The sequence below is a fragment of the Sminthopsis crassicaudata genome, chromosome X (assembly GCF_048593235.1).
Source record: "Sminthopsis crassicaudata isolate SCR6 chromosome X, ASM4859323v1, whole genome shotgun sequence".
NCBI classification, from domain to species: domain Eukaryota; kingdom Metazoa; phylum Chordata; class Mammalia; order Dasyuromorphia; family Dasyuridae; genus Sminthopsis; species Sminthopsis crassicaudata.
The window spans coordinates 17845210-17866267 of record NC_133623.1 but is presented as its reverse complement, the minus strand read 5'-3'; the positions used below and the strand labels follow the sequence as shown (position 1 = coordinate 17866267).

General features: G+C 37.6%; 1 long non-coding RNA gene across 2 annotated transcripts in view; it reads left to right on the top strand.

The window, feature by feature from the left end:
• Positions 1-21058, top strand: part of LOC141548395 (uncharacterized) — a 273611-nt gene that overhangs the window by 154812 nt on the left and 97741 nt on the right. For both annotated transcript variants that reach the window (XR_012483927.1, XR_012483928.1), the window contains exon 9: positions 954-1052. This is a non-coding gene — a long non-coding RNA (uncharacterized LOC141548395). The remainder of the gene's footprint in view (positions 1-953; positions 1053-21058) is intronic.

Sequence of the window (21058 nt, the reverse complement as noted above, 5' to 3'; positions counted from 1 at the left end):
ATAAAACTATTTGTGCCTCCTTTATCGCTCTGATAATTCTCTTTTCATAATTGTTTTTCATCACTCTCATTTTTCTTTTCTAAGTTTTTTCCTTTACCATTCTTATCTCTTTCTTTAACTTTTCCAAGAATTCCTGCTAGCCTTAGGTCCTTGAATTTTTCTCTGAGACTTTGCTTGTAATTTTCTTATTCTAAGTTCACTTTTTGGTCTTTCCTGCCAGCTTAGTAGCTCTTTATGGTTAAGCTTTTTTGTGGTTATTGTTTTTGTTTTTGGTGGGGGAGAAGAAAGGTCTACTAGTTTTCAATGCTTCCAAGGTCATATTATCCTGGGAGAGGTATGGTCACTAACTTCTTAGACTGTTCTCTGATTTTTACCTAACAAGGGCTCTTGCTCACCTGCAGCCAGAATTACTAGTCTTCATCTTAAACCTAAAACTGTGAGCAGGTCCTCTGCTCTCCTTCAGTCACAAGTGCTTCTTTTGACCTTGGGACTGTGATCGTGTCGTCCAATATTTGATTTTTTTTTTTTTAAGGTGATTGGAGAGGAATGTTGGGATAGGTCAGGTGGGTCCAGCTTGTACTTTGACATCTTGTCATCAACCATTGAGTTTTATACCAAACCCAAGTCATTTTCTTTCTTTTCTCATGGATTTCAGACCCAACTCACTGTCTTCCTTTTCTTCCCAACTCATGACATATAGTTATAAGGCTTCTGTAGAAACACTTTGGAAAACATTAGATTTTCATTTCTTGATTTTGAACCTTATGTTAGAACATAATTTTTCATCATTGGTAGGTAAGTGAATGCTTTGTCATAGTTGCAATGAAATCATTAACTATTGAAGTATATATGTTGATTTAATTTTCAGGTTTTATGCCCTTCATAGAATTTCTAATCTCAGCATTGATTTTGGTTCCTAACCTTCTATTATCTTCATGTCACTCCTTTTACAGATGTTCATTATGAGCACAGCAAGATGAGATGTTTCACAGTCCCAAGAAGTTATGTTTCTTGATGTCTTTGGACACATGATAAAACATACTCATTTACAAGTAAGTCACCTTTCCATTTTGCTATAACTTTCATTTGCCTCCTGCTGTCATTTATGGCAAACATGTCAAGAGAAAAATATAATTCATGTCCTCCATTAGTCAGTTTCTTCAATCTCTATATTGGGATTTCACATTCAGAACACAAAAAGGTAAGTTAATATTGATAGTCAATCTCCAAAATGTGACTTAGGGCATCATGCACCTTCTTTTCAGGAATTTCAAAGTTACAGCAGAAGCTGAAGAGGTCTACGTGGGCGTGGAGGCCATTGTTTATCTTATTTTATTTGTTTACTTGGTTTTGGCCAGTACATTCATCACCTAGTAGCCAGCCTCCTATGGTTGAGCCTACTGTCCTAACCTAGGCCCCTAGAATCATTCTCCAAGCCTTTCCAGATTGCATACAACTCTGCCAATTGTTGATTATGTGAACCTCAGGTCATTCTTCTTTTCTCAAGTACTTCAGGACCTGGTTCACTGTCTTCCTTTCCTTTCCTAATCTTATTTTAAGAGATTCCAGTAACTACACCCTTCTCTCTAGTTCCTTAGCTTTTTTAAATGCTGTGGCTTTCATTCCACCTGAGCCACACATACAGTTGTTCAGGAGCTAAATGTTATTTTTAATCACAGTATTCTAATTCCCCATTTTGAATCTCCAACATTCTGCTATCTTACCATAATCTGTCATCCCAACCCTCCTTGTCCTTCAAGATTCCTGACCTAAACACTCCTTAGGTCTCTAGTCCCTAACTACCCATTTCCTTTTTTCTCATTCACTCTTCAGCACTGAATTCTAACTTCTGAAGTCATTACTCAATTGAAAATGCTTTCTCCAAAGTTAGCAATAAGCTGGCTCTTAATTTTCAAATTAATTTTTAAATAGTATGCCTAAAACAGAATTTTTCATTTCCCCAAATCCTCATTTCTTCTAAATTTCCAGAATTCTGTCAGTAGCACCTTCTTTATAGTTTTGTAGGTTTGTAACCATGACATTTTCCTAGAATCTTCACCCTCTTTCACCCCCACATCAGTTTCCAGATGTTGCTGGTTTCCACTTTATAATACTTCTCAGTCATCACTGTGTGAGAATGAACTTCTGGAATGCAATTAATGATTTGTACTTTCTCTCTGGGGCTCTTAATAACTGTGTGAATTTGGGCAATCTTTTAGATGACCTCTGTCTACCTCAGTTTTCTTACCTGTGAAAATGGGATTAATGATAACATCTCCAAGGATTTTCTTAAGCTTCAAAAGGGAAAATGCTTTTGAGAAATACATTGTAAACTAAAATTTTTAAAGAATGCTTAAAAAAAAAGTGCTAAAATTTTAAAGAAAAGCAGTATGTAATCAGTGGCTTTATTTTTTCAGTATTTATTACCAGAATTTATCCTTTTCAACCCCCAAACATCATGTTCCTCACTGAAGACTATAAAGAAGGGGAAACACAATCCCATCTATCCATTACACACAATTACCACCCTTACTGAATAGTATTTTTAAAATTTGTATCCATTTAGTAATTTGCTAAAATCCCAATGTTGACATGGTGAAGACCATGGCTTTGATGGCTTGACTATGAATTGTATAACTGGGCAAGTCACTTATCCTCTCAATAACCTGTGCATCTTTTTGAAAATATAAGATGCAGAGAAGTTGCATTGGTAGAGGGAGTTTTCTTACCTGGTGATTATCTTTTCCAATAAAATCCCAGGTCTGCTTTCTTTTCCCAGCCTTATCTCCTTTGTTCAAGGTTCTGAGGAAAAATCCAGAAGAAAAACAACTTACCCCTTACCTTTAAGTTGCTTCTGACTTTTCAGAAGTGATATGGCCTTGTGGAACAACAAAGATGTGGGTTCAAGTAGTGTCTTTGATTCATGTTGCCTGTTTTGTCCTTCAGCAGATTATCTCACCCTTTCATACCTAAGCTGTCAGGTTTCAGGACATGTCAGTAGTCCAGAGTTTCTACACTAGCGGTTACACGTAGCAATGCAACTGCAAGTGTGTACAAAAGCCCAATGTGACTTGGATCCAAATAAGTATGATGCCAGGGCTACAGTGAAAAGATTTGTGGGTTTGTAACCTTGTGACCAGGGAATGGGTCCTGCCTTTGCTCTTTATGCCAGTTGTCAGCGTTGTGCTAGAAATTTCACTATGACCTGAGTCTATCTTTGAGGTGAGGATGGCCTGTACTAGGCTTATTGCCCTGAGAGGGGAATATTATATTCTTTTCCTACTTTGTGGCAAAAATGGAACCTAAGTATTAAGATTTGAAACAACTTCTCTTTCAAGTTGAAAACGTGGGAAGAAGTAGTAGATATGAATGTAGCTGCGAGCATTGCTATGTAACCCTGGTTGAGAAGTTAGGAGAGAGAGGTTTTAGTTTTTAAATGCTCTTAGTGTTTTGCTAACTAGATGCATTATCTTGGACAAATCAAATCTGCGTTATCTCCTTTGTGCTCCCATTATACCAAGTCTGAGATGAGGCCGGACAGTATGTCATCCTTAAGGCCTCTTCTCAATTGTGAATTCTCAGATTCTCTGATTTCAGTCTCATAGTGTTCAAAAGAGCTTCAAGGCAAACCTCAAGTTTCTGTAGTCTTTAGATTTGTAAATTTCTAGGCATTAAGATGAAGTCACTGTGATATAGTGGGCCTTTTGGGAGCCACTTAATATGAGGGCTAGTCAATAACAAGTCCTTGCCAATAATTAATTCCATGACTTTGGTTCCTTAATCTTTCTGATTCATGTTCTTTATTATTGATATGGGATTTTACCATTCATATGATAGCATCCTCTGTAAGGTTCCCAATTTTAGCTTAAGGGCTAAATCCAGTGGGGAAGGGGGGGGGTGTTTGTTTTCCTCATTCCTCATGCTTTTCAGTATCTCTGTGACATTGACTACTGTTCACCATATTGTGAGCTGCTAGACACACTCTTCCCTCCTTCTGTTTCTGGGACGTTCCTATCTCCTGGTTTTCTTCTGTCTCTGACTTCTCGTTCTCTGTCACCTTTGCTGTGTCGTCATCTATATAGAGACTTTGGGAGCCTTCAGAAAATAATACCATCTCACTCCTCATCATTTCCCACATGAAACCACTGTGAATATTTTGGTTTCTTTTTTTGGTAATACTTTGATAATATTTAGAGAAGTTATTTTTCATGCCCCATTTGATTTGCCAGGGAAGAAAAGTACACCATTTTCTGATATCACTAATATAAAACAGGAAAAAAAAGGAAAGCAAAGGAAAATAGCATAAAGAGTTGGATTTTTTAAAAATTCCATTTACAAATTTTAGCATTTAAAAACCAGATGAATAGGAATCAATTACAGTTCGTTATAACTACAGTTCATCCAGGAAGAGAAAGCTAGAAATACTGGGACATTAACTTTTCCGCTTGTGACTCAGTAAATAATGTTCTAGTTAGAGCTGTGATTTCTTAAAACCTTAAGCTCACATAATTTAAAAACCAATATATTCACATTGCAAATTGCTCTTTGTGTTGCAGAAATGATGATTTAAACTCTTAACATGGAACTATGCAGCAGCTTTTTACCATGTTTGATTGCACTTTTTCCCTCAAATCTATATCTCCTGCTTGAATGGATGTACTGTTAAACACATTTAGAAGTAAGGAAAAATGAACATTTCCAAAGGGTACCAATTGGAGAATTACAATGATGATGACAGTAAAAGTTTTAAAAATACATTTTATTAATATCTTTTGACTCTAGATCACCTACTTTTCTTCTATATTCCTCCCCGCTCTACTCTAAAGAGCCATCCTGTTTTTTTGTTTTGTTTTGTTTTGAAAAAAGAAGAGAAAAAAAATTCAGTGCAGTTACTCCATTTTAAAATCTGAAAGTGTGTTTGGTATTCACAGCTATGGACCTGCTCCCTGTCTCTTTAAAGAAGAAGTAGGAGGTATTTTCTGAGATCTCATCTTTGGGACTCAGCCTCTTTGTCATAATTCTGCACCATTCATATTCACTTGCTTTTTGGTAGTTGTTCTTTCTATGTGTATTGTTGGAATCATTGTATAGTTTGTTTTCACTCTTTTTCCTTTACTTTTCCTCAATCCATACAGTTCTTTCTAGGCTTGTCATGTTTGATATTTCTTACAGTATAACAATAAATCCATTACATTCTTATACTGTAATTTGTTTTGCCATTCCATAGCTTATAGGAACCAATTTTGTGTCTTGTTCTTGGCTGTCATGAAAACTGTCCCTATAAATATGTTGTTGTATATAGAGCCTTTTTATCAGTGACTTTCTTGGGTTATGTGCTTAGCGGAAGAATCTCTAGGTCAAACTGTTGAGACATTTTTGCCCTTTTATTCACTTAAATCCAAATTGTTTTCCAAAATGCTCATATTATTTCACAGTTCCACCTACACTTAGCATGTACTGAAAGCATTCCTTCAACTGCACAGAACAAACTGTTCCTGAGCTGGGTCCTCCCTGTTCCTGCTACCCATTGTACTTTTCTGCCTCCTTTTGTGTGTTGTCTTTCCATGTCCATTTGATTCTAAGCTCCTTAAAGGCAAGAACTTTTTTTTTTTTTTTTTTTTTTTTTTTTTTTGGTATCTCTAGCTTAGCATAGTGTCTTGCACATATAGACACCTAATAAATATTTATTGGATTAGATTAGATTGGATTCCTACCATTGAGGAGGGTTTTATGCAAATTCCCAGCTTGAACCTCTGTTATATATGTTTTCAGTTTGGCGAAAACATTGTTATTAAGTTCTGTTATTTCTGATTCTCCGTAGTGTAGTATGACCCACTGATCTGTTTCAAAAAATAATTAACCAACACCAAATGGTTTTGGTGAGTGTTTCCTGGAGACTTTGATTTCCCTTGGGTCACATCTACTACATTGGTAATGAGACACTTGAACCAGGGAAGAGAAGGGGCAAGGCAGAGATTTAGCATTGTCTTCGCTAAATACTGAAATAAATTTACTTAGTACTTTGTAGAAACTATTAGTTTTAAAGTAAAATGCAACATTGCATCAGAATTACAGTACCATATGCTTCTAAAAGCAAGAGATTTACATGATCTATTTTAAAATTAGATTTCATTTTTTAAAAGAAAACTGATCTAGCACTCTCAAATATAAAAAGAAATTCAGTTATTTGGCAGCATTATTGTACTCCACTAGGCAGTGTGAGGGAGATTCAAGACCTCCTAGAATATCTTGCCTCAATTACTTTTTTCATTCATTCACCCTTCTACTCCAGAGCTTGTGGCTCCTCATTGGCTTACGTACTCAAACTCAACTTGGCAAGATAGAATTCAAAAGCTGACCTCTCTTTATTCTGCACAAATCCAAATTTTACTTCACAAATCCTTCTTTAGATGAGTTGATTACATTGGAATCATTCCATTGACGGGGGAAACTATACCCATATATTCTCCAAACTAGATACGATCAAAAGGGGCTGTGTTATGAGAAGAAAAAAAGCAGGAGGTTTCCCCAGAAATTCTAAGGAAACCAGATCCAAGAAGGGAAATACTTAAAAAGCCATGGACTCAGATGCCTTTATAGAAATAGGCAAATGAGCAAACCAAATTAGAGGACTGCAAGCAAGGAGACAAATTTGACCTCATCAGTTTCACTGAGCCTTGGTTTGGTGAGAACCATGTCTCATGTATGGCTCTGATAGGGCCTGCCTGACAGAGAAAGGAGGTGGGATGGTGGGATGGAATAGCACTGTGTATTCAGATGATAAACCAGTTTCAGGGTCTCTGGGCAGCCGAAGGGGAAGCATCACGGAGATAATTTTGTTCAAGATCTGCAAGGCTAGAAATGGAATGAGTGATTATCAGAATCAAATGCTGACCATGTTGATAGAAAAAATAATTCTTGAGAAGTTCCAGAAACAGATCCCAAGCCTAGATCAGAGACGTAATAGAGTCATAATGGCCAGCCAATGAAGGAGTGACACACTTAAAGTGTATGTGGCTTGCTGAAAGTTTTAGTTAGATTTCACTTGCAGTGAGTAGGAATATCCCTTTTGTCCCTTATCCCAAGTTGAAAATCTCATCATGTGTATCATGTAAAAATTTTGGCTCTGCTATGTGATTGGGACTTGAATAACATTCATGTCATAAATAGAAAAGACCCAGGCTTTCTAGGCTTGCCGACCCTCATTTAAACAGAGAGAAGGCCTGCTGGTGCCCAGCCTGAAACAGCAAGAAATCCAGTGTTTGGCAAATCTTGGTCTGTGTCTCCACTGAGGCTGCCTGAGGTCCCCTCTGTAAGAGTCCTTTTTCCCTTCAAGGGAACAGACATTCCCCTCTGAGCTGTCTGCCATGGTCCCCAGAAGAGAAGACAGGCTAAGCTGCTCAGAGCCCAGCTGCGCTGCCAAGATCCCCTTCGGGAGCGTGGGGCGCAGACATCCTCTGCTGCCTTGCCCTTGATTAGGAAAGAGATTTCTGTTGGAAGCATGGCAGGATGCTTGATTTCTAGTTTCACACTGTGGCTCAGTATTTGTTCGACAAGACTTGGGTGAGGTTTGGCTGGGAGAATAGCCATGTAGAGAGAACCACATTGCACAGCCAGCTTTTTATCAAAATTATATTCTTTGAGGTAACAAGTTTCAAACTAATACATCAGAATAAGTCACACGGACAGCCAAGAAGTTGGGTGGCACAGTGGATAGAGTGCCAGGCCTAAAATCAGGAAAACTTGATTTAAGATCTGGTCTAAGATTCTAGCTGTGTGATCTTGGCAAGTGATTACTGCTTGCCTCAGTTTCTTCGTTTGTGAAATGAAGATAATAATTGCATATTTCTCACAGGGTTATTCTGAGGATCAAATGAGATAAAGCACTTAGCATAGTGCCTGGCACATGGTAAATGTGAAATAAATGTTGTGTTGTTATTAAGGTTAACTCATTAGCAACTGCTGTCCAAAGCCATACAAAGTTACATGAACTAGTTTCTTTTTCTCTTTTTGGAAGAAAAAGACTTTTCTTGTCTTTTTTTAGTCAGATTTTCAGAGGAAAAATGAAAGAATAAAAGCGGTACCATGAATGTTCTTCCCCTCTTGTTTTTTTTTTTTTTAAAGAATGGAATTTGTAAACTGTAGGCCAGTGAATTTAACTTGAAGTTCTGATAATGTTTTAGGATGTACTATAAGTAGAGAAAGTAATGATCATGAAGAGCCAGCAAAGCTTCAAGAAGAGATTACGCCAGAGTAACCTTATTACTCTTTTTTTTTTTTTATTGGACAACTCTATGACATAGTACATGAAGAATTTAAGTTCACATCTTCACTCAGACACTTCCTAGCTGTCTGCCCTGAGCAAATTATTTAACCTCTGCCTCTCTCAGTTTTCTCGTTTGTTAAATGGGGTTAATATTAGCATTGAACTCTTAGAGTTGCTTTGCTACTCAAATAAGATAACAGAGTGAAGCATATTGTAAACCTTAAAGCATTATACAAATGCCTGCTATATAATCATCCCCATGTTCCTCCATTTTCTCATTGTTGTAATTTTTGTTATTTTCATTACTTGAAGCTTTAAGATCAGCCAAATATTGTAGACATAGATTATGAAGACTTTTGTATTGCTTCTGACAAAGCCATGCTCTTTTTCTACAAAAGATGAAGTGATGAAAGCTATACCATCATGTGATTACTTGGATTTGAACCTGGTGGAATTCCCAGACTCAAAGAGTCATCATTTTTTATTATAGCTTTTTATATACAAAACATCTGCATGGGTAATTTTTCAACATTGACCCTAGCAAAAACTTCTGTTTCAACCTTTCCCCTCCTTCCCTCCACCCCCCTGTCCTAGATGGCAGGTAGTGCCATACATGTTAAACATGTGAAAGTATATGTTAAATGCAGTATATGTATACATATTTATACAGTTATCGTGCTGCACAAGAAAAATCACATTTAGAAAGAAGGTAAAATAACCTGAGAAGAAAAAACAAAAATGCTAGCAAACAATAAAAGAGTGAAAATGGTATGTTGTGGTCTATACTCATTTCCCAGTGTTGTTTCTCTGGGTGTAGCTGGTTCTGTTCATTACTGAACAATTGGAACTGATTTGTATCCTCTCACTGTTGAAGAGGGCCACGTCCATCAGAACTGATCATCATATAGTATTGCTGTTGAAGTATATAATGATCTCCTGGTCCTGCTCATTTCACTCAGCATCAGTTCATGTAAGTGTTTCCAGGCCTCTCTGTATTCATCTTGCTGGTCATTTTTTACAGAACAATAATATTCCATAACATTCATGTACCACATTTTTTTTCAGCCATTCTGAAGGGTATACCCTTTGATCCAGCAGTGTTGCTACTGGGCTTATATCCCAAAGAGATTACTAAAGAAGGGAAAGGGACCTGTATGCGCAATAATGTTTGTGGCAGCCCGCTTTGTGGTGGCCAAAAACTAGAAACTGAGTGGATGCCCATCCATTGGAGAATGGCTGAATAAATTGTGGGATATGAATATTGTGGAATATTATTGTTCTGTAAGAAATGACCAACAGGATGATTTCAGAAAGGCCTGGAGAGACTGACATGAACTGATGCTGAGTGAAAAGAACAGAACCAGGAATTCATTGTACATGGCAACAGCAAGATTGGTCAATTCCAATGATCTTGTGATGAGTAGAGCCATCTGCACCCAAAGAAAGGACTGAGGGAACTAAGGGTGGATCACAACATAGCATGTTCACTTTTTATATTGTTGTTTGCTTGAATTTTATTTTCTTTCTGATTTTTCCCTTTTTGATCTGAGTCTTCTTGTGCAGCAAGATAATTGTATAAATACATATGCCTATATTGGATTTACATATATTTGTACCATGTTTAACATAGATTGTATTACTTGCCATCTAGGAGAGGGAGTGAGGAGAAGGGGGTAATTGGAATACAAGGTTTTGCAAGAGTCAGTGGTGAAAAATTATCCTTGCATATGTTCTGAAAATAAAAAGCTTCAAAAAAAAATGCCTTAGATGAAAAAGGGGCTAAGAAGATAACATGCTTATGAATCTGCATATGGTACAAAAGTGGCAGATTAGCTAACACATTGTATATATCAGTGAGGATTCAGTAAGCTAAAACATTTACCAAATCTTGTAGCTGGCATTTTATGAGGATAAATGTGAAGTTTTATGCTCAGATTTCATCTTTCTGTGTTGGGGGAGGTGTAGGCAGATAGGGCTATGTCTGAGAAGCTCACAGATCCAGTAGGAGTCAGTGGTGCAATATGGCTACCCAGAAATCTAGTGTTTTACACAAGCCTTAGGCGATAGAGAGAACATCATGTTCAGCATTTAAAAGGTGGTTTTCTGCCCCATTGCAACCATATTTGGTGTTTTATTTAAAGTGGGGTCTTGAGAGAGTGTTCAGGTAATGAGGGCTTGGTGAGGCCTTTTCGGGGCTGCTCATACTGGTTTGGGGCTTAACGTATCCCCCAGCTGTCACCTGTAGCTCCAAGAAGCTGGAGCATGTGTAGCAGCCAAAACCTGGTAAACTGTCTCCCCAGATGAGCCAAACTAGGTGGAGGGTAACCAAGGGGCCTCAGACCAGAAGGGAAAGATGTGTTCTTTAAGTAGGCTGAGTAATATTACCCATTCAATTCAAGTGCTAATTAACTTGAATAATGCTAGTTGAATGATAACAATGATGTAAATTATGTATGCTCTTCAAAAAATGCTCAGTGTGTAATGTGGATGCTATTTCCTATTGAGATTAATCTGAATTTGAAATTGAACTTTGACATAGAGATTAGCTTGATCTAAGGGGAACCTTGTGTGCCTCTTGGTACATGGGTATTCCTAGCTAACTGGTACAATGACCCTATCATACTTCAGTATTAGCAGGATGGATAATATCGTACCAGGTTAGGTGAGAGGGACACTTCTTCCAATGGTACAGATGGCATTTAGTCTCTAACTTGTTATAGGATCTTTGAGATCTACTGTAGTCAAAGCATTATTCATTCTGAACTAAACACTAGAAGTTAGACTGATCCTCAGACAGCAGCCTTCCAGTCCTTTTTGAGCTCAAACCTGAAGTGTTGTTTTTTTTTTTTGTTTTGTTTTGTTTTGGTTTTTTGTTAGATAGGACCTAGAAGAGATTTGCCGCAGTTGTCATAGCTTTCCATATCTCAGGTTCTCCTATCCCATGCCATTGTGAGCCATTACAGTAAGTTTTTAACAGAGGGCTATGGTACCATTTAAGGTAGGGGGTTGGAGAGTAGGGTGTACGCCTGGGATTTCTTCACTTCAGTTTAGGAGAATGCCAAGGTGGAAACCTCCTTCACCAAAGCAAATCAGCAACTTCTCTGTATCTTAGAGTGGTAGGGGGTTGCTTGAGATACTGGGCTGTAGCATGTCCTACTCGTGATTGCAGAACTGTTATAGATGAAAGGCTTATTTATAGCAGAAACTTTAAAAAGATTTTAAAATTAGTCATTTGAGTCCTAACATTTTAGAATTAGCTTAGGAAAAAAAAAAAAGGCTAGGTCATCATGGTTTGTAATAGCCAACAATTATGAAAAAAAAATTCTTATCATAAACGCAGAAGGCATTCCATAGCCCCTTTGTACTCCTGGCTTCCTTTTCGACAAGAAGTACTTTCTAATCGTCTGGGAAAATAAAGACAGTAAATTACTAATGGGCTACTTTTGATAAAATCACCATTATGATAAGCCCCCAGAATTATCACTTAGAATATTACTTTCTACTTGATGGGTCCTTATAAAGAGAGTATTGAATAGGGTTTGAATGTACTTTCTAATAGGTCATAGGTCTGTAATCAGCACTTTCCAAAATGAAGTTCTGTTTTTGAAATGATGATTATGGAGGGGGCCAGTTACATGGTCTCTTCCCGCCTCCCCTGAGATTGCTTTGCATTCACTCCCCGAGTGATAACTTCCCATTTTTATACTTGAAAGGAATCATTACAAAAGAGAGAGAACCCACAATTAAGGTCCAATTTGTTACAAGGGATAGGTAATTAGTTTGCTAGTTGTCCCTGATTGGAAATCATTCACCAACCTACACAAATTTATGGATTTCATAAATTAAAAAAAAAATTACAGTACTGAGCATATCACAGGGCTTCTGGAGACAAGACAGATAACAGTATCTATAAAATTGGCAATGAGAGATTTAAGGAGGATAAAGTACCCAGTAATGAAAATACCTGAGAAATAATGATTTTAAGAAAAAGTGATGGCATACTGAGAGATGGTTTTCCCCTTATTGCAGCACCAAGTAGCTTCTCCAAAATTCTGCTAAGAAAATTTGCTTTACTTCATCCCCATGCTCCTATCCAACACACTCATGCACAGGTTATTCCATATTCATTTTGTACCTAAGGGCCATCTCTGCTACAAACTTGTTCATTTGTGTTCAAAAGAAGTTTACAAGTCTTAGTCAAGTTTCGTGGCCTGATAGCACAAACTGTGGGACAAGTTCCTCTGTTTACTGCTTAGTGAAGGGGAATTGACTTAGGGGTCTTGGAGATATAAGAAGATGGCAGTTCCATCAGCTAAAAAAAATGGAGCATAGAACATCATTCACAAGAGACAATATATGGAATTAAAAGTAAGAAACAAAGCTATGTCCTTCCCAGGCAGTACCAGTCCCAGGGACCTGTGGACTCTTGCCTTACTCCTAGAAGGAGCCAGAAGACCCCTGTCTGCCACTGCCTTCACTGGCTTTACTACTAATGAGAGATTTGCATTGTACACAGTAGGTGTTTAATAAATAAATGCTTCTTCTCCTCTTTCTAATATCCTCTTGGATTCCATGCCTCATTCCTCTGTTTGTATCTGGTGCGATTAGGTCAGGAGCCACACTTCAGACTGCTGCTTCTTCCCATCTGTCCTTTGACCAGGGAGGTGGCTCAATAGATGGAGTTGTATAAGGGTTTGGAATTGGGAAGAAGTGAATTCAAATTCTATTTACACACTTAGTAATTATGTTGCCTTAGGCAGCTGTGTAACCCTAGGCATTTTAGTGGGGATAATCTACCTACTTTTTTTTTCTTTCCTTTTTTTTTTTTTAAATTAATTTTATAATTATAACATTTTTTGGCAGTACATATGCATAGGTAATTTTTTACAACATTATCCCTTCTGTTCCAAATTTTTCCTCTCCTTCCCTCCACCCCCTCCCCTAGATGGCAGGCATTCCCATACATATTAAATATGTTATGTATATCCTAGGTCCAATATATATGTGCAGAACCGAATTTTGTTATTGTTGTTGTTGCAAAGGAAGAATTGGAATCGGGAGGTAAAAATAACCTGGGGAAATCTACCTACTTTTTGCTAGGCTGTTGTTAGGATCAAATGAGATAACATGAAAAATGCTTTGCAAACCTTAAAGCCCTAAATAAATACCAGCTCTTGTTATATAGTGGGGAGATTTACAGCAGTATTTTTCATGAATAATCAAAGTATTTACCTGGGTAATCAGCTCAGTCATTGTAATAAGCCATTAGGTTTCATCAGTTGGTCATTTTTTTTTAATAATTTTTATTTACCAGATATATGCATGGATATTTTTAATAGTTTTTATTTACCAGATATTTGCATGGGTAATTTTACAACACTGACAATTGCCAAACTATTTGTTCCAATTTTTCCCCTCCCCCCCAGATGGCAGGTAGACCAATACATGTTCAATATGTTAAAGTATAAATTAAATAAAATATATGTATACATGACCAAACAGTTGTTTTGCTGAACAAAAAGAATCGGACTTTGAAATAGTGTACATTTAGCCTGTGAAGGAAATCTAAAATGTAGGCGGACAAAATTAGAGGGATAGGGAATTTTATGTAGTGGTTCATACTCATTTCCCAGAGTTCTTTTGCTGAGTGTAACTGGTTCAGTTCATTACTGCTCTATTGGAACTGATTTGGTTCTTCTCATTGTTGGAGAGGGCCACGTCCATCAGAATTGATCATCATACAGTATTGTTGAAGTGTATAATGATCTGCTGGTCCTGCTCATTTCACTCAGCATCAGTTCCTGTCAGTCTCTCCAGGCCTTTCTGAAATCATCCTGTTGGTCATTTCTTACAGAACAATAATATTCCATAATATTCATATACCACAATTTATTCAACCAATCTCCAATGGATGGGCATCCACTCAGTTTCTAGTTTCTGGCCACTACAAAGAGGGCTGCCACAAACATTCTTGCACATACAGCTCCCTTTCCCTTCTTTAGTATTTCCTTGGGATATAAGCCCAGTAGTAGCACTGCTGGGTCAAAGAGTATGAGCAGTTTGATAACTTTTTGAGCATAGTTCCAAATCGCTCTCCAGAATCCGCCCTGCATTCTTGGTATAAATCTTACTTGATTGTGGTGTATTATCTGGGGGATGATTTTCTGTAATCTTTTTGCTAATATTTTACTTAAGATTTTTATGTCAAAATTCAGTAGAGAAATTGGTCTATAATTTTCTTTTTCTGTTTTCATCCTTCCTGGTTTAGGTGTCACATATCTGTGTCATGAAGGGAATTTGGTAGGGCTCTTCCTTTCTCTTTTTTTTTTTTTTTCAGATAATTTACAGAGTATTGGCATTAGTTGTTCTTTAATTGTTTAGAAGAATTCACATGTAAATCCATCTGTTCCTGGGGATTTTTTCTTAGCAGTTGATTAATAGCTTATTTTATTTCTTTTTCTGAAATGGGACTATTCAAGTAATTCATTTCCTCTCCTGTTAATCTGAACAATCTATATTTTTGTAGGTATTTCTCCATTTCACTTAGGTTATCAAATTTATTGTCATAAAGTTGGGCAAAATAGCCCTAATTTCCTCTTCATTGGTGTAAAATTCTCCCTTTTCTTTTTTGAGATTAACAATTTATTTTCCTCTACTTTTTTCTAATCAAATTAGCTAACGAGTTATCTATTTTGTTGGGTTTTTTCATAAAACCAACTCTTAGTTTTAGTTATTTATTCAATAGTTTTCTTACTTTAAATTTTATTAATCTCCCCTTTTATTTTTAGAATTTCAAATTTGATAATTAATTGGAGTTTTTTTAATTTGTTCTTTTTCTAGCTTTTTTTTGTTGCAAGCCCAAATCATTGCTCTTCTCTTTATTTTATACAAGTCAGCATCTAGAGAAATAAAATTTCTTTTAATAACCACTTTGGCTGCATCCCACAAATTTTGTTATGTTGTCTCATTATTGTCATTCCCTTGCATGAAATTATTGATTGTGTCTATGATTTGCTGTTTCACCCATTCATTTTTTTTTTTTTTTTTGCTGAGGCATTTGGAGTTAAGTGACTTGCCCAGGGTCACACAGCTAGGAAATATTAAGTGTCTGAGGGTGGATTTGAAGCCAGGTCCTCCTGACTTCAGGGCTGGTGCTCTATTCACTTTGCCACCTAGCTGCCCCTCAACCATTCATTCTTTAGAATTAGATTATTTAGTTTCCAATTAATTTTTGTTCTGTTTTCCCCTGTTCTTTTATTGAATGTAGTTTTTATTGCCTCATGATCTGAAAAAAATGCATTTAATATTTCTGCTTTTCTGCATTTGATTTTGAGGCTTTGGTGAGTTGCATTCCACTCTAAGTGAGTTGGAATGGTGAAGTAACATTGCTTTACTGTGATCTGAGGCTGAACTACAAAGGAGCGAGGTTTCTTATTCAATAGATAGTCTTGTCATTGTGAGTATAGTGTTGAGCTGGATGAGAAAGGCCCGTGTTTGAATATTGCCTCTGATAGCCAACTAGCTATATGAACTTGGGCTTTTCATTGAACTTCTTTGTGCCTCAGACAAATCCTTTAAATTTCTGCTAGTTCTGAGGCAGTGTGCAGTCTGCTTCTGTTTAAGAAGTCCCCCTACTCCCTCCAGCTTTAAGGAAACTCTCACTTTTTTGTATATGTCTCAGCTTGTTCACAGGTTCTTATTAATATCTCCCCACTGTTTGTCATTAATGTTATAATCTCTTTCTGGGAGAATCTATCCAAGAAAGTAGAAATCCATAGCTAAGTCTGTAATGTAGCTCTCTAGCCATAGATATATCTATATGTATGCCATGCACATCTGTAGGCTATTGTTTCTGGGATTTTGTGTTTGAGTAAAGGAAATCTAGAGCTTGTAGAGGTCAGCGGAGTAAATTTCCAAAGTCTTTTTTTCCTGTGCTGTGCTTTTATGATCCTTTTAGTTAGAACAAAATACCTGGAATGTAGTAAATTGGGCTCTCCCCAAGTGTTTCTTCCAGGAGTCGAATCTCTGAGTTATTGCTTATCATTTGACCTCAATTTCTGCTTCTTCTAAATATTACTACATTTCCCACTCACTTAAGTGAATTTGCCAGCTTGGAGCATTTCTTCCAAGTCTATCAATACCAGCCATTCATTTATGATCAAAGACATCCTAGGGTCAGGACCCTAAAACTTATTCTTTTTTTTTTCTTTTCTGTAAAAAGAGTTGAATAAGGGAAAATTTCTCGAGTTAAACTCTTTTTACTTCATTCTCTGCTTTACATCTAGCATTGAAATGTATCTGTCCAGAGATGAGATGTGTACCATGGCTGACGAGAGCCCCGCCTCTATAAATAAAATTGCCAAAAAATAACTTGCAAAGTATTCAAAAGCACTTGAAAACCTTCTCCAAAATAAGCAACAAAAAGAGAAATATGTATTTAACAAGTTCCTGGTTTTCTCTCATATCCACAAAGATAGAAACAGCAATGGTTTTTGCTTGTACCGTGGAATATAAGGTACTCTCCCGTATAAACAAACTTTAAAAAAATCAACAACTTGAAAGCTTTTTGACAAACATACGAAAACGTGCTCCAAGTCTGCAATAATAAGGGATGGATGTTTTTGCAGCAAACTCTGGAGATTTCATTTTTTATACTCAACCTGTTGGTAAAGATGACTTAATATGTCCCTTGTCAGTGTTGATGGGCTGTGGAAAGATGGGCACTTTTTTTTTTCTTTTTTAAAATTTTATTTACTTATTTATTTATTTAAGATGGGCACATTGGATTTTTGTCGATGTTTCCAATTGCATGACCCATTATGAAAAACAATTTGGAATTATGTGAGAAAAATCACTGAATTGTGTCTGTACCTTTTGACTGCAATTTTGCTATATGCACAGGGAGGTCAAAGATAGAAAAGGCCCATCATGCTCACCCAAATATTTGTAAGACATTTTTCTGATAGCTGAGAACTAGAAACAGTGAATTCCTTTTGATTGCGAGATGGTTAAAGAGCATATAGTGCATTAATATAAGGAAATATTGTCCCGAAAGAAATGTATATGATGAATTTAGAGAAGTTAGGGAGACTTGTATGAACTATAGGAAGCAATGAAGAAAATAGTGGAGAAAGACTACTAGGCTGAGAGCCAGAATACCTAAGTTTTAGTCATTCAGGTTCTGTCTTTATTGAGTTCACTCACCTCATTTTCCTCTTGGAGATAAGTGTATTTGGCACGGGGGGAGGGGGGTGTTAGGGTGGATCTGTAAGTACCCAGTGTCCTTTTGCTCTGTGAAGTTAGAAGAGAAATATGTACAGATGACTTGAATCTGAATGACTAGGATCATCAAAGGAAGCATATCCTTACATATTTATTTTGACCATTGACTCTGGGAAGAAATAAAGTACAGAGAAAATGCTCACCCTCCTCTGCTTGGGAAGATTGGAAATAGAAAATGAAGAAGTTGTCCATGCTAATATGGTGGTGATTGGTTTTGCAAAATGGTCTTTGTTTTTCTTTTGCTGCCAAGGAGAGGACTCAGGATGTGTGTATATGGGCAAGCCTAGATGGAGAATATATCTGGAGATAGTGATTATATAAAAACCAAAAGACATCCTTTTTTTAAGATGAGATAAGCTGGAACAGCTAGGTGGTGCAGTGGATAGAGCACCAGCCCTGAAGTGAGGAGGATCTGAGTTCAAATTTGCCCTCAGACACTTAATACTTCCTAGCTGTATGACCCTGGGCAAGTCACTTAACCCCAATTGCCTCAGCCAAAAAAAAAAAAAAAAAAAAAGATAAGATAAGCTATAGGATAAGGAGACTGAGACTCAAAAGCAAAACAAAATAAACAAACAAAGAAAAACCAAATGGGGGGGACACCCTGCTCTCAGTGGAAGGGAAGACTCCCCACCACACATCTAGAGGGCAGGCCAGAATCAAAATAATAAGTTCTCTGAAATCATATGGGCAGCTAGTACTAGTACTGGAGTCATCCTTAGACACTTACTAATTGTATGACCCTAGCAAGTCGCAACTCCTGTTTGCCTTGCTTCCTCATTTGTAAAATGAGCACAAAATGGAGAAGGAAATGTCAAACCATTCCGGTATCTTTGCCAAGAAAACCCCACAGACAGGGTCACGTAGAGTCAGACACAATTGAATAAATGAACAACAGCATTGGATCAAGTATTGAAAGTTGGGAGAGAGCATCCAGGTCATCTGGCTCCAACTCCTTTTTTGATAGACATTGAAACTGGTATAGAGAGAAATGAACATACTTATCCAAGGTCCCACAGGCCTGTGTGTGAAGGAATTCAATTAGCAGGACTTTACCCTTGTTTTATTTTCTTTCACTCTAAGTAAATTTCTCTTGTCTAATGAGCATATTTCCCTCTGATGTGTAGGGCCAGTTGTACCCAACCACAGTCAAGAATTAACGGTATTATCTTGGACTTGTTGTCAACTACCTTGTTACAGACACAGTATTTTCAGTTATGTTCTGTGACTTTGGAAATATACTTCACCAATGTATGAATGACTTTTTCAAACTCCCCTCAATATGTAGGTGTAATATTCATCCCAAAGAAAAGTGTCTCATGGCTGCTTTGAGATCATGAGTAGGAGCCCCACAGATTGTCTGCTTCCTCCACTTTGATTTATCCCCAACAACAGGTAGAAAAGGATGGTTGGCATTCAATTCCTGCCAGTCTTATTGATGGCAGCAGCCAGTGATTATTCTTCCTAGTGGAGTTGCTCTAGTTCTCTGCCCTAGGAAGGATATCAGTTTAAACTATTAGCCTCAATTCAAACTCTAGCCTGGCTCACTTGAGCAGATTAGTCTTATCAGAGGACAGATGCTGGAGGGGCTGGGTGGCTGATGCTTCCTAAAGAGGGTAGGCAGCTATGCTTTCAAGTTGCTAAGATACTCTTAGGTATCCCATGACATCTTGGAGACCTCCTAGGTATCCAGTGAGATTTCAATTATACATCTCTTGGTTTTCTGTTTTTGATGATTCTGATTGGACTCCAGGGAAATGGTTCCATCTGACTGTCGTGTTGAAGTTGGACAGTCACTGTTCTTTCAGTAAGAAATGAATTAAGTTCTGCTGAAAAATAAAGAAAAATATATATTATTAGAAAATAGAGACAACCTTATGTCTAATAACATGCATTTTATTAAAAGAAGTAGTTGGTGAAACAATTATTCTATGTTCTCTCTTATCTCTTCAAGCTTAAAATAGTTATTGTTCAGAAAAGTTTGAAAGTAAATTCAGTGAAGGGAAAATGCTGGGATGACAGATTGCCATCCCTCCACCCCCAGGCTTTCTTTCAAGCCATTTAGCTGATTAGAAAACTGCCTACCTTTCTTCACAGAATCCAGGGCACAAACAAATTGGGTGGCTTATTTCTTGGCCAAACCTTCAAATGGGCCATCCTAGAGAAAGAGAACACAAGATAGTGATGGATCATATTTAAGGAACATATTTAAACATCAGAAACAGGCTTAAGTATTGTCAAAGATAAATAGCATCCTTATCAGGAAATTATTTTCCCATAACCCACCGTCTCCCTACACTTTCCTTCCCACACCCCAGAACCTACCTTTTACCAAGCTTTGGAAACACTGGGTTCTTGTCCCCCCTACTCCCCCTCGGCTAGGCCCCATACTCTGGATACTCCCTGTTCCTAAATCAGATGTTTCTTTCAGGACTCTGAATGCCAAGGTCTTTACCAATGAATCTTGGGAAATGAATCCATGTGAGTGAACTAATAGATGATAATAGTGGGAATGACCAACCAAAGAAATAATTATGGATGCAGGGCTTCCTTACACTTCTCTGCTCTCTCACTCTCTCCCACCCTTCTACCTAATGACACGTGCTGTCATTAGGCTTTGTTGTTGAGTTATTTTCAACACCCATCTGACTCTTTGTGACCTCATTTTGTGTTTTTTCAGGCAGAGACACTTAGAGTGGTTCTTCACTCTAGTTCAGTTTTACAGATGAGGAAATTGAGGCATACAGGATCAAGTGACCTGCCATGAGTCATACAGCTACTAAGTGTCTGAGGCCAGATTTGCCCTCACAAAGATGAGTTCCTCATTCCAGGTTCAGCACTCTGCTGTGCCCTTTAATATTTGACTAGGAATAAAGGAAAAGCTATTTCCTTTAAGGAATATTCTTGATGAGTGAGAATCTCATCCTGTTGTAGTTACCAGGGGAAAAGATCTAAGATAGAGGGAAGTGTGTTAATGACAGGGCTACATTAGAGAGGGTGCAAAGCAAATGGATGACTGAATTGGGCCACCTATAGAATGGGCCGGGACTGAGCTGAATGGAAATGATAGACCAGGGTGTGTGTGTGTGTGTGTGTGTGTGTGTGTGTGTGTGTGTGTGTGTGTGTGTATACACAGAGGACAGACACATTAGGCAATTGAGAATTCTGTATCACAGAGATGAGGAGATTGTGGGCATACATTGTCCAGCTCACAGACCTGAAAATGGGTTCAAAGCATCTAAGTACACAGTTCACATAGAATTGAGAACCTGGGCAGGCTAGAAATTCATAAATCACCTGCTTTATTTACCTGTTCCCATCTGGAGGAAAAGGTGTTTTTTCCTCCAGGTGTGGAGGGACATGGCTCCCTCTTTCTTCCTCCTCTTGTGCACACAGAGCTGCTTTTAGAAATTAGGAGCAGATAAGGCTAGTTACTGCTTGTGATGAGGTTTAGAATGGGGTACCTAAATGAAATTAAGATTTAATTGAGGTCTAGTGGCAGGTTCGGGG